Source organism: Rhea pennata, chromosome 31, assembly GCF_028389875.1.
Source record: "Rhea pennata isolate bPtePen1 chromosome 31, bPtePen1.pri, whole genome shotgun sequence".
In the NCBI taxonomy this organism is placed as follows: domain Eukaryota; kingdom Metazoa; phylum Chordata; class Aves; order Rheiformes; family Rheidae; genus Rhea; species Rhea pennata.
The window spans coordinates 2,165,015-2,179,570 of NC_084693.1; the positions used below are offsets into that span (position 1 = coordinate 2,165,015).

At 40.0% G+C, this 14,556-nt stretch overlaps 1 long non-coding RNA gene across 1 annotated transcript; it reads right to left on the bottom strand.

Moving 5' to 3' along the window:
- Nucleotides 1–4,491: 4,491 nt before the first annotated feature.
- Nucleotides 4,492–10,656, bottom strand: LOC134152398 (uncharacterized). The gene is made up of 3 exons (XR_009960996.1): nt 10,547–10,656; nt 5,125–5,206; nt 4,492–4,574 (listed from the first exon to the last, which is right to left on the bottom strand). It is a non-coding gene; the product is annotated as an uncharacterized LOC134152398 (long non-coding RNA).
- Nucleotides 10,657–14,556: the final 3,900 nt, after the last annotated feature.

Here is a 14,556-nt window from a genome sequence, read left to right on the forward strand (position 1 = left end):
ACTGCAACTGATGTTGGTTGTTTAGACATCCACTTTTTTGCATGCTCATTAAGCATGAAAGCTATGACAGAAGAGGGAAGAAAGAAGAGGAGGGGGCAACAGAGGGTTTGAGAAATGGAGCAGTTGTGCAGGATTCTACAAGTTCATCACACTCAAGTGAACTGAACCATTATGACCAAGTTGTTTGGATCCCATTTGCAAGCTCCTTTCTTAAACAAACATGTTTTTCTGTACTTTTAATAGTTGATGAAAGTGGGCTGTTTGTTGTTAAACAGCAGCTGCATCTCATTCCCAATGGTAAAAGCTGAAGGGATCCCTGCTTAGACTAGATCTATCACTGTAGCTCTTGTTTATAGGGACGATTCTCTGTTGTTCTGCATTTTGTGTGAATATTTCTATCAGCAGAATGTGGGCGTGAAATACTTTATTTTGACCCAGTAAAGTTTTATATCTACTTTGCACAGCTGTAAATGACTAGACAAGCAGAAAACCAACAGAGAATAAAGCTGTATATTGTAAAGTATTTGGGGATCACAGGCACTACATAAATGTGTATTGCAAAACCAAAATGTGCCACTGTCCTAGCTGTGAAAAACTATGTGAAAAAGCAAGTAAATTCAATGGCAATACAAGGAGAAAAGAAAACAAATTAGCTATGGCCTGCAGCCATACAATCCCAAACCAGGATTTCATTAGAGTTTAGAAATAAGCCTGGCTGGTCCTGATTGGGAGGAGAATAGGAAGCTGCCAAGGAACTCCCAGGTATGACAGGAAATAGTGCTGATGCTCAAAACCCCAGCTACCTAGAAAGACAGATTGATAGCTCAGCATGTGGCACTTCCCAATAGAAGCCAATAATTAACTGTATCATTTTTGTTGTATTAGAGCTCAAGGCGTGCTATCATTTTTGATAAATTCTCTCTATTGCATTTGGTTACCACTCATCATCTAGTCTAGCATCCTGCTTCCAAAATCAGTTATTGCTTAATACTCCAAAGTAACACACAGTTCACTAGATGCATTATTTTTTGTAATACTGTTCACAGACAAGGCAGAGGAGAAATAACTTCCAGAAACCAGCAGTCCCTAAGCATAAGATTTGATTATCTTATTTTAGCATGCACATTATGGCCCACATTTTGAGCTGCAGCTGTGCTGTGCCTTAGGGACTGGCTCCCACCTAATTTAGAGCAATGGCAGGTTAGGAATTGTTACAATTACTATGGTACGATGTTACTCTAGCCACCGCTCCATTTTTCCAATAATTAGCCCTTGCACCAGAAAGCTTAGAAAGGAGATGATAGGAAGTGGCTATATATCACTTGGGGAGACTCCATGGCAGGTAGAAATACTCTAGTGACTGAATCTGTTGAGACTACAGCTGCTTTAGGTAATTAGAGCAGTGTAAAGCAGTTAGCTACAGGACCAGATCCTCCAACGCAACATACAGAGGTTATTCTGGCCGAAAGGATGTAATTAATTATTATTATTTGTATATTTAGGAAATCATCCTCTAAATTTAGTCAGTGTAACAGGATAAGAAAAGTGGTGTTCAGAAAACACAGTAAGGATCATTGTCTTGCATGGATGATGGTTAGACACATCATGATAAACAAAATACAAATGAACTGCGATAAGCCCAGCATATTGGGATAAAAGAAAAACAAATAAAAAAAAAAAACAAAACTCAGGAATCTTAGGTATTACCCCAATTCCCACCAGACAAGGCCTATTTTTCTGCAGTTACATAAGACCAGGAAACTAAGCAGGGTGGAAAGAAATGAAAACAGAACACCTTTGAAAGAGAAGTACTGCTATGAAGCTTTTGGACCAATGAAATTACATTTGTGGAAGATTTAATAAGTACTTGAAAGACATCTATGGAAAAAGCATTAGACTTGCTACATTTACTGTAACTTCCGTGAGCAGGCCAGCCCAAAAGGTCAGCCTTGTACTAGTCCAAGAGAGGATACAGAAATGACCCTGAGCAAGGCCTAGCAAGTCATAATGTAAACTGCTAATAACGGAGAAAATATGCTCTTGACAGAAAAAGAAACAGAAAAACTGTACAAGTCACAAGTAGAGAGTCCATGGACTCTAACATTTGGGAGCAAAGTTTAACACACTTCCCTCCTCCTGTACTCGTACCATTTCCTGTACCTTGACAGCATGTTGTAATGTGAGCAAGCCGCTGAGACCAACGGGACATTTCTTAGAGAAAGAGAATCCATTAGATTTTCCTGGCTTGCTTTTTACATTTATCACAAAGTATACCTGGGAATTTTATGGGTCCCCTTTAATACTAAGCTGCGTTGCAAATAAGGCATCCCCAAACCATTAGCACATGAGTGATGTCCTGCATGATGCCAGGAAGAGCTCTTATCCTTTCAAGGGCATGCTAAATTAAACAGCAGTGCAAAAACTATAGTATTCTTTAGTCTTTTTTTCTACTTATGCTATGAAATCCTGAAGTTAAATCATATCTAATATAGTCATCTTAAATATTTTAGGCACACATAGAAGAACAGAAAGATCAATATTGTTTACACTAGGTTCTGCCTTCTCTCTTTCAGGTACGGCTGAAATTTAGTTACCTAAAAGGCATATTCTGATATAGTATTTACTACATGATCAAGATCATACTCCTGAAAATATCGTGCCAGTGGTCTCAGTGATATGTCAGACGTAAATATGAGAGACCAGCAACTAAATCTTTTGGACAGTTCATTTGGTAGAATGATTTCAGAAGGGAAGGCAAACTTTCTTTTTTTTTCTGTGAGAAATTTGGAGTACTAATTTCACAAAGCTAATGCATACCAGACAATGTAGTACAAGATCCTCCAGGCTGTTACATGAATAAGGTCTTTCAGGCACCGCACACTGCCCCACTTGTTCCCTAAAGTAGTGCTTTCTGGTCGCTAACCTCTCAGCTGGCAAGAACAGAGGACGCTGGACCAAGTGCCATTTGTCTGTCAGCTTAAAAAAAGTAGAACCGTCCTTACAGTTGTTCCCTTCTGCACTTCCTATCATGCACTTTCATTGCATCTGACAATATAGATGAGGACACATGATATTATTATTTTTTTTTTTAACAGACTTTGATGATCACAGCTGTCAGGGTCCCCCCTGAAAGCCAACTCTAACCAGCTCAGAGTTTTCACATTCTATCACACCTAGCCTCCACATTCTCAAAACCTGAACATGCTAAGAAGTCAATCTTTAATCTTTCACTTCTCCTCTGCCCTGAATAAATACTCCTGAAGTGACTCAGGCAGGAATAAATGTTTTCAGACTGCAGCCTTCTGTTGTTGTTCCCTAATGAGGGGAAATATAACTACTTCTTATTTATAAAGCCTGGATGCTGCAAATGCAGAGGTTATAGGTGAGGTATTATACACATTATGTGTATTTCACTCTGAGAAACCTAATCATTTCGTATACCTTGAGTTCCTCAAGTACCATTACAGACAGAAGCACCTGTTACTTGACTGCATTCTCATCCTTAGAATACCCAGTTTAATTAAATGAATGTAGCTAAAATGTCCAGAACCTTCCAAAATAAGACATTTAAAAGAGTTAATTAGGCTCCTTTATGATTAGGAGATAGCTTGAGGATAATAAATCTGTGATTCTTTCCTCTCGGAAACACAAAGCTCATTATTGGTCAGACTTTCGTGTACATAGTGCCCTCTAGTGCCCCTTCTCCATGAACTAAGGGCCAGAGCCCCTTTACTGTGCCTACAAGTTTAAAAACAGAATCAGTAATAGGTGGTTAAAGAAATATGCACAACTGTCAAGACATATTCATGCAAAGGAATTTTTTAATGATTTCTCCTGCCTCTTTTCCCTGTCTCCCTCCCTCTTTACTCACTGTTTAACTAGAAACTAATACTGATACTGTAGTAGCACCTAGGTGCCTTTGCTAGTTGTCGGAGCGCCTCATTCTCCTGCGCCCTGTATGGAGGTGCGCACGCACACATTAACAGGGAGATACCCCCAAGGCCAGCAGCAGCACAGGGTGGCAGGATGATCCCGGCGAAGAGCCGAAACTACGACAAGCACCGGGCGCTGCGGAGCACCACCACCCTTCCAGGCACCTGCCAGATGAGGTCACTCCAGAACAAGGCAAGGGAGGTTCTTCCTCTGGGCCTTCTCCTGCATTTTCACTGAATAAGCAAGCCTTACATTTCTTGATACAATTTTAAGCATCTCAGGACAAAAATCAAGTTTCAGATTTGCCCTTCCAGAACACAGCATTGCGCTCTTTTGGCAGCTGTTTTTTTGCAAGAGTACAATGTGAGGCATTCAGAAGTGACACTGACAACTGAAAAGATGACCAGACAGTACAGCATAGAATTGCATTTGATTTGGGAATTTTCAATACACAACTCAGTGTTGTTTTTAATTATTCCAAATACAGTTTTATTACTGGAATTGTGCAAGACAACTGGACCAGATGTTCGTATTTCCATATCCATATATGCTTTTCATTTGCTTACTCCAGTCAGAAGAAACCTAACTACCTCTGGGCGCTGCTGCTGCACTTACCCCATTCATCTCTGGGTATTGTGGAGCTGCTTCCAGCCGTCAGGAAGAGTTGGGAGAAATAAGCAGAAAATTTTGTAGCTGAATAACCCTTGTATGTAGCTTGTGTGTTAAGTTCCTTTTTTAATTACACCATATTGGAAACATCTGAGCAACAGCAGTTCACCTAAAGCTCATGCAGTTTTGGCATACATTCCAAGATAAGTATCTTTTAAATAATAACCCCAGACAAATGCTCTCACTTGCAAAACCAATTTGTGTTTTAAAAAATGTATTTGTTTTCACTTTTTTAATTATGACAGGTCTCAGTACTTAACTGTTTTCGAATTTTCTTGCTTTACCCATGAGTAATTCCCCTGCTTCAACTGTTAAGTGTGTGGCCAACTATTACACAGATTAAAGATAAATAAATAAGAGTACTACTGGTACAAATACTAGTAACCATCAAGTAGATTTCTAATATTTATGGGCAGATTCAGCAAACCACTTAACCAGGTTCTTAAAATTTCAAAACAGAGTATTAATTCTTATCCATTCATATTAGAAGAGTAATAATTATGCATTTAACCACATGCTTACAGCATAATGACTTCTCAGTTCAACTCCTTCTCCGGCCCTCAGAAAGACTTGCTCAACACAGGCTGGTGCAGCTTCTTCCTTGCTAAGGATAAAGAGAACATCTGTTGCTATTTCTCCCTTATCTACTTTTACCCTTTCTAAGATACATCTTTCTCTTCTACCTAGCAAACAATATTTGCATTAATTTTGCTATTATTTATTTGCATATAAAACTGCTATGTGATTCCTCGTGAAAGGAAGTTTTCCATAGCAACAGAAATTCAGGTATACTAGTAGAAAAAGAAAAAAATAATCTCTTTCTGGAATTTGCAAAAGTTGCAAGTAAAGTACTTTAAAAGATCTGCAGTAAAAAAGACACAGCAAGAATTTCCAAATTTAAATGGCTGTCTCAGCGGGTATTTCATATTACTACTTTCGTCACGATTCCTCACTTTGTTCTAGGAAATATTTTTGCTTTTCAGTAGTATCATCTTCCTAAAATTTTCTTTGTAGTGAAAATGCTTCACCTTAATGTAGAAATTATGCAATAATTTAAGCCTAGAGCTATTCAGAAATTCATAGCAGAAATACATTAATATTCTCCCTTCTTCCATCCTTCCTCACTCTTACCAAGGTATGACTAGTCTGTTCAGACCTGTGATTTGAATGAGGAATAACTCTAAATGTCTCTGAAAAACGGAGAGGCTCTCTCAGGGAAAGCCTCTCTTATTAATTTGTGTAACATGTTAATGTAAGAGATTTCAGTAACAGCCAACCTTACTACCCCTGGCAATATACATCAATGGAGATGGAAATACCCCTCATTAAGAGGGGATCATTAAGATAAAACATTTTAATCTTGAGTCTGTGCTTCAAAGAAAGCAATCCCCCAAAACATGCATTCATCTTTAACACCAAAAGCTTTCAAGTATTTCAGGAGGTATGATCCAAGGTTCAACGGAGCTGTATGAACGTCAGCAGGAGGACTGGATGGTTGTACACAGGAGGTGTGATTACACCCAACGTTTAGCATTAAGAAGTCATACCTCGATTATATATGGAAAAGAATTAAAGATATGGAACACCCCACGTGGGCCTGCACACGAAGCAGACCCCTTTCACACACTGGCGAAACTCTGCTGGAGTGCAAGGAGGCAGAGGAGACAGAGGAACACGAAGGACAAGGGAGCTGGGCCTCTTCTTCCATTTCATAACAGACTAATCTGCCTCTAATGCCTGCAGCTGCCTCTGGTTTGCAACGTGCTCTCCAGGGCTCAGTCCTAGAACTCTGTAACATGCCACAGGTTCTCTCAGGACGTTACAGCGCAGGACAAACGTGTAACAAGCAGATAATCAGGCTGCCACAGCATATTCCCATCTCTCTACCATTTTGAGACTCCATGTTGAAGGTCAGTCTCTTCCCTGTTTAAAACAGCTACGCTGGCTCTCCACCCACGCCCCCGGCTCCCAGAACCGCAGTCGCCTCTCCTTTTCCACGCAGCCCCAGACAATTTGTTGCTGTTTTCAACACACCTTTCTCTTCAGTCTCTTTGAGCAACTTTTCTTAATTATTTAGAATTGAGTCTGGATTTTGCTGTTCTATGATTGACCTCAACTTTGACCTTTGGAACGCTACATAGAAAAAAATATCAGAGAATTTGCAGTCTATTCTCTGTTGATTTAGAGGAATTCAGGTGCCAGTGCTGTAAGTGCCTATGAACATCTTTATTTTAAATACATACATATATAACAAATAAAAGATCATTTATGTGTGTATAAGATACATATTTTAAGGAATTATACCTATTCACTACTCTTACAAGACATAACCAGGAATTTCATAATTTATTGCTGAATTTTAAATGCAAAGAGAAAAGTAGTAGACATTATGCACAACGCTTTCTTGTAATTGTAGAAAATTACTTTATAATATGTAATTAAAATAACTAAAAGTACTAAACCGTAAATCACTATCTTGAAACAAGAATACTGATATTAGAAGTTGATTTTTTATAATTTACATCTACTTTAGAGAAATAAATACATCTTGTTGATATCTGCCCCTTGGTCAATAATATGTGCTACAATAAAGCAAACTATTTGGGGGTGAAAATTATTCAATTTATCTTTTCATAAGGTTTTTCTTTGAGTGAAAAAATCACGATGGGACATTTCATAGTAACAAGATAGCTGATAATGCAGTGTGGTTTAACAGCTTCCTGTTTACCAATTCCTTCCTGGCAATTATTTCATCAGTGGTATCATCATCTGTTTAGGCAAGTCTACTTCATATTCCTCAACTACAAAACACTGTTTAAAATAATTACTAACTTGCTTGTTATATAGATTAGTAATTCTAAACTGTGGATATCAATAGCATTTCTTATCAAACATCATGCTAGTCTGCAAATGACTTGCTTGCAGGACTCTCGTTGAAGTTCGTGGTGGGTTTTCATAAAACTCATAGTAAGAGAGACCACTGGCAGCTTATCTATCCAAGATCTCGTTTAGTTATGTGACAGTCGGCTGGATGACTAAAAGTGTTGGTAAGGTGATGAAAATTGAACTCCAATCAACACTCTTTGGAAGAAAAATTAATAAAATATGCAGCATCTCACCTATATTTTTTTAAGTAGTCAGTCTGGGTTAGGTTTAGCTCAGTTGCTTAGAGCATGGTGCTAATAACGCCAAGGTTGTGGGTTCAATCCCCATATGGGCCACTTGTTTGAGGGTTGGACTAAATGATCTCCAGAGGTCCCTTCCAACCTTACCAATTCTATGATACTGACAACCAACTGATATTCTTGATTTTAAGAATTACTGTGTAAGCGTGTGTACGATTTTACTCCTTGACATAGTGAAGTTATAATTACTTTAGTCATATTAATATTAGTAGTGTTTCACTTTTTTCCCTTTGAAGGTCAGCATTGAGGTACACCTGTATTTTGGTCCATACTAACCTTTGCTCCTTTATATTAAATACTGCTCCTTTATACAGGTCACTTTTACCAGCAGTGTGATATGCTACACCGAGCCCGTTACATCAGTGAACAAAGGAAACATGTGTACATCTGTATTACAACCGTAACAGATCACAATGAATGCAGCTTCTGACTTGGAAGCTCTATTAAGGCAATTACTTTATAACTGTAAAGAAAATTTCTGCCTCTTGTTCACATTACTGGTGTTTATTTTCCAGTGACAAAATCTGAGTCAAAAGCTGTATATAAGTTACAGAGCTATAAAGGAGATCAAAGACACATCAGTAAAAGACTGAAACTGAACTTTAAGAACTAGGATCTTTTTAAGAATACGCTCTTACTGGATTTTTAAATGGATTTTTGCTCAGTTTATTCAATGTAACTTCAGCCATTGTAAAATTTGGTTCTAAGAAGTTCATAAGAATTAATGTAGAGAAGGATGATAAAATATAAATATATGAAAAAGAACCATAAAAGTCTCTAAACAAAACTGTATCTCATTTATACTTTAAGTACATGAAACAGTAAGAAAGTTCAAATGTTTGACTTTAATGGTGTGTAATGTGATTTCACTTAGATAAATAACCTTAGCTGGCTGAATACTGATTCTTATTAAACAAACTAATGATTTAGTTTCTTGGAAATTAAATAGTTTCTTTTTATTTTCTGCTAGAGGTTGAAAAGGAGATGAAAGTTTTGTAAAGCTTAATTTTTTTTCCTGCAAATTTGAAGAATGAGAATTTCTTTCAACTTAATGTTTTTAAATTATAGTAAGCTATATGTAATAAAAAGTCTTAACTTTTAAATTTTAAATACATCCAGGATAAAGTTTTTGCTGGCTTAGCAGTTTAGCCTAAATGTTGGTCAAATGTTTTAACATTTTTCTTCCTAAAGCCTCTGCATGCCAGAGAGTATGGTTTATCACCTGTAAAAAGTCTGTTGCCCTCCCCTGCCACTGATGTGGCATGTGGTCTTCCCAGTCTTTAAACAGTCTCTTACAGCAAGGCAAAAGCACAGCAAAAGCACATAACCAAACTGTCAAGAATCCCACAAACATGCTGAATGTCAGATGAATTTATGTAATTCCTATCAGCACACTGATTCTCTATTTTCAAAGGAATGGAACCACTGGTGTTGTGAGAGCCTTCAAATGCTTCATGTATTGCTAAGCAAGACAAAGCTTTATTATTACTAATGTTATTACTTTATAATTATTATTACAAGTCCAGAAACAAAGTTAGAAGAAAAAACTAAGTTGCATTATGAACAGTTATAAGAAATGGTAGGTTCTTTCTCAGTTTCACTTTGGGATAGATTTAGCAAGCAGTTCACCTACCAGTGTTGCTTTGCAGCACTTCAGGATGTTTGCTCAATATTTAGTCAAAAGCCAAACTCACAGAATAATAACACCCATTCTCTATGTATCATCTATCAAAGCAGGAACCAAGCTTCCTAATACATCTCTGGAAGTTATTTGCTTTTCTTGAAATGAACCTGTAGGGGAAATAACTCCTTTCTGTCACATTCTTTAAGAAAGCATTGATATTTTGAATGAACTGGTAAGCACTATGGATACAAAAAACATTTCTGAGCTTCTAAAGGAGCTCTTTTAGCTTGCTACTCTTCCTATCACCATTCTACTACAATAGTAGAAATTAATCATTTTTGTATACTTTCTTGCTAAGAAAGGACAGGAGGAACAGAAGGAAAGGGAGGAGAGTGGATGCATCTATGAGTAAAAGTGTCGTGTTGACTGAACAGTGACTTTGGACTTCTCTGCAGACAATGCAACATACATTGTGAAAACCTTTTCTTGGTTTCTAAATCATACATTACAAAGAGCTTAAATTGCACAGTCTCTTAGCCAAACCTTAGATCTCTGTAAGGACTGTATGTGGCTTACATATACAGTAGAAAGACTAGGCAAAAACTTTGTATTTACCATTTTTCAGAATGCTCTATTTATACTGGAAAGGGGGAAGGTTCTTCTGTGCTACTCAAAGCATTTCTTGAGCTGCTGTATCATTCAATAGTCTGTCATTTCATAACTCAGGTAACATTTCAAAAAGTTACTGTACAAACAACATAGTGAGTTTGTTTGCCATTACATGGGCTAAACATGATATATAAACAGAAAATTGTTTCGAGAACGCGATGTTTTAAAGAGTGAAAAACCTTCCTGACTTCCCCCCATACATATTGGTGACTTCAAAAGACCTTTCTAAGGCAGTTCGTTCACAAGAATCACATGCAATCATCTCTTGGGCTACACCCCCACAAATCTTATGAAGGTCTTTAAAAGGTATGGGAACAGGCTATCTCTACCCCTATCCTACTTCCCCCAAATCACATTTGCATTGGAACATAGGCCAGAATTTCATTACTCAGGCTTGTTCCAAACAATACAATGACTGACCTCCATTTTATATTTGGTAACTGTATCTAACTGTACATTGTCTTACCTTCAAAAGTAATTCTCTTCTATGTATTACACTGCCAGTTTGTGCTCTCTAAGGATCTCAGACATCATCATGCTAACTTCTTTATTGCTCTGGAGGTTATGTGATGCCTCTGCCAAAATAAGTTGCTATTGAAAAAAACTGTCATAACACTATACTTAAAATATTAAAATAAATCAAACAAATCAAAATCTTCAAACAGTATCTTGAAAAGAGATCTTTTCTGAAAATTATTTGATAAAACCAATTGCGTAGAAATTGGTTAATCCATAAATCCAAGTTATTTATGTTTTGCTCATCTGTGTCATCATGCTTTAACTTAAAAAAAACTGCAAGCATAGAAAGAACAACAAAACCGTATTTTACTCTTAAATACCATCTGAAAATCAAAAATAAAAATGTAATCCTAGATAAAGAAGCCATTTAGGAGGTCTATTTACTGAGGAAAACCTTGATTTACAGAGGCTGGTCTCTCCGGACTCCCCTTAGAGCTGAGGGAGGAGACAGGGCTTTTCTAGGAAGCAACTAGAGCACCTGTATGAAGTCCCTGCTCTTAGCTGCTCTTTAGAGGAACTGCTCACACTCCATTGACCGCCAGAGATATTCATTTTTGCTTAGACCAAGACCATTTTCTTGTTGAGGAACTCTCATTTGCTGCTCCTCAGTCATCAATATGATTATTTTAACTAAATTTGCTATAGAAGGATACAGGCACAAAATAAACTATTTTAACATTTTACATTAATATAAAATACCTCTTCTCTCCAACACAAAAACAAGTATGAAGTCTGTGGTCATTTGTTTTGTGGAACAGAATCCTCTTCCTCAGTGCCAAGAGCTCCCAGCTTTTATGTATAATGTGTTTTCTTTTGGTTTGTTCTTGTGGCCATAAATTTATTTTTGGATTCTACTCCGTTTTTGGCAGTTAAAATAGAACCATGAGGGAAGGGTTTCCTTTTTTTTTTTTTAATGAGACACACTCAAAGCAGAAAACGAAGCATACTACAAACTATAGTTTTGAAGTTTAAGACATAGTGTTCGCCATAAGATAAAGGTACAGCTCAAGCGAAAAAATCCCTCCACAGGAGCAGCAGCAGAATTTTCACAGCCCCAGGCTGTGCTGCACAGAAACAAATTTTCTCCCATCCTGCTCGAAGCAGCTGCTAACATCGGCTTTCTCTGTCGCGGTGCTAGGCATTTCGCTACCCCAGGGCAGCTGCTTGCCCTGCCTATCCATTTGTGCCAGTCCTGCTATCAATGAACAACAAATGGAGAGGATGAATGTGCACTTACAAATATGCTATAATCTTGTTCAGGCAGCAACCCCAAGCACAACTAAGAGCCTCAGAAACTGGAAGAGAAACAAAAATCATGTCTAGATGATTTTTCTCTTATAATTTCTGAGCTGGTATCATTCTTTTGGATCAGGCATTTTTAATGTTCACGATCAGTGAAGCTATTATGTGGGGTTTTAGTATACAGCACCAACTCTATTGCTGCCAAAACACTGCACTGTTTGGTGTCGGACGTGACCTTTTTTTTTTTTTTTTGATAATTCTCTTTATCATACAGCTCATTGCATTTTACACTTCCAGCCCTAATTCCCGAAATCATGTGACTGCATGAGAATCTCAGCTTCCTTTTTATCACTTGAAAAGGAGATGAAGAAGGAACTTGAAAACATGCTCTTTCAAGGCCAGACATTGAGACAAACACAATCGCCTTCATGCTTTTTTATTTTAACCGTACAACTTTTGAGACTAATTTAGTTTAGGGGGAAAGGGAGTGAAGAAAAAGCTAACTCACAATTTTGGAATGCATGGGAATGGCACCCACTGCTTATATCAGCTCTGGGTTACCTTACAGATCAAAGTAAACCCTTCTGTGTAAAATCTTACCTGCACTAGAATTAATAGTTGGAAAGTAAGTGGACACCTGATGGGACCTGCAGAGACAAGAACACAGCGGTTTCCTCGGAAGCAGCAGTCGCTGAACCTCTTTTCCAGTATCCTTCACTCAAAGGCATGCCCTGCTGTCTAGTAAAGAGCAAATTTATCCTCCTCTCCCGGCGCGGGAGCACTAAGACCATCTCCCTATGACCCAGACACCCACTTGTGCAAAAGGTATCCCCAGTTCATTGGGGGACCATGACTGCATCGCATTTGGCTGAAGTAAGTAACAGCTACCAGGGGAAGGAGGTGAAGAAGGGGGGGAATTGTCAGGTAACCTGCATCTGCCCTGTTTCTCAGGGAAAGCACGTCCAACTTGGGCAACAGGTTATCTATCAACTACATCTGGAGTGGTATTTGCCTGAAAAATACGTGCTTAAAAAATAAATTCTGTAGCTGCCACATTTAACCGAGAAACAATTTCTTCACATTTTCACGTTATTATTTGCACCAAAGCCCAGCTAAACTCCTCCTTGCCTATGCAGGGCGGTGAAATAAACTTTTGAGATTAGGGTTTAGCAATTGTTTTCTGTTCGGGCTAGGAACTACCTTGTGTTTCTCAGTAAACACCACCCCAAAGCTCAGATAAACTGTCAGGGAAAGCCTCTCCTGGAGGGAGGGGGGGGAGGGAGGAAGAAAGTGAGGTAAGGGCTGTTTTTAAGATGGAAATGAGGCGCTCGGGCGGCGCTTGCTTTCGCTCACCCCTCTCCGCGCACCTCCCCTCCAACACTGAGTGACTGAGCACCTCGAAGGGGCAAATCCGGGTGGGGGGGGGGCGAGGAGGAGACGTTGGGAAACGACCGTTGGCGGGGGGGGGGGGGGGGGGGGGGGCTCGCGCCGCTTCAAAGCTGCCCCCGCCGCGCACGAGGCGGGGGGGGGGGGGGGGGGAGGAACTGCGGCAAATCTCGGCCAATCAGCGGCGGGGTCGCGGTCGGCCCCTGCTGCCCGGAGCCGGGGAACCCCGTGGCTAACGGTTTCCCGCTCTCAGGGGGCCCGCGCGCCCTCGGGGGGGGGGGGGGGGGAAGAAGGCATGGCGCCCTCACGCTGCGCTCGAGGGGAGCCTCCCCCTCCGCGGCGCTCAGCTCGCCTCATCAGGCGTCCCTGCCCTTGAGGAAGGAAGGGGAGGGGAGGCGGCACGGCAACTGGAAGGGGAAGATAAGGGCCGAGAGGGGCGGTATAAGGGGGAGGGAAAGCGGAAGAAGGGGCAACAAAAGGAAAGAAAAAAAAGGGGGGGGGAGGAAGCAGCAGAAGGGAGAAAGCTGCACGGTCATTCTACAGCAGAGCGTCTCCTCACTGCGACAAAATGGACGACAGGAGAGCGCCCCTGGAATTCTGCTGTAGTCGGGAGAAGCCTGGTCCATTTTTAGTCTTTGGAGAAAGCAACCGGCTTCCCCCCGCTCTCCTCCAGACAGCTGCTGCCGGGAGGGGGGGGAGGGGGGGGGGAACCCGTTTTCCAGCCTTGTGGAAAATCTTGCTTCTCACAGCCGGACAGAGGATTTTACAGGAACTGAGATGTACTTTGAACCAGAGAGAGACTATCAGCCTATGGCAGAAAGAAAGGTGGTTTATTACAGGTCATGACAAGCTATGAGCCTCTGAACAGAAGGCGCTCGGGAGCCTGTCAGCCCACGCCCCGTCATTGCCTCAGCTTTTCCCCCGCATTTGAAGACATGCCTACCCAGCACTGAATCTCCTCTCGTTTCCATTGCCATGCACGTAGAAGGAGGAACAGCTTGGCTATAGTTAACATAAAAGCACCAGTATCCCCAAAAGGTACTCTCAGCTTTTCACTGTTACAAACAATCCTAAAAAGCTCAGGTTCTTCTTCCTCCAGTGGGCAAATAGGTACCCAGGGAGCAAGCAGCCAAAATGACTGAAGATAAAAAGGCAATTCTTTCTCCAACCTAAAAAAAAACCCACCCTACTAATTTCTTGCCTAATCACTCATCTAGTAGAAAAGCCTGTTTAGTTACTAGCTTTCTCAAGTGCGTCCAGGGGATTTTTGCCAAGAATACTGGACCAATCCCAAAATAAAAACAATACTACGTCTAAGCTGTATAGGGG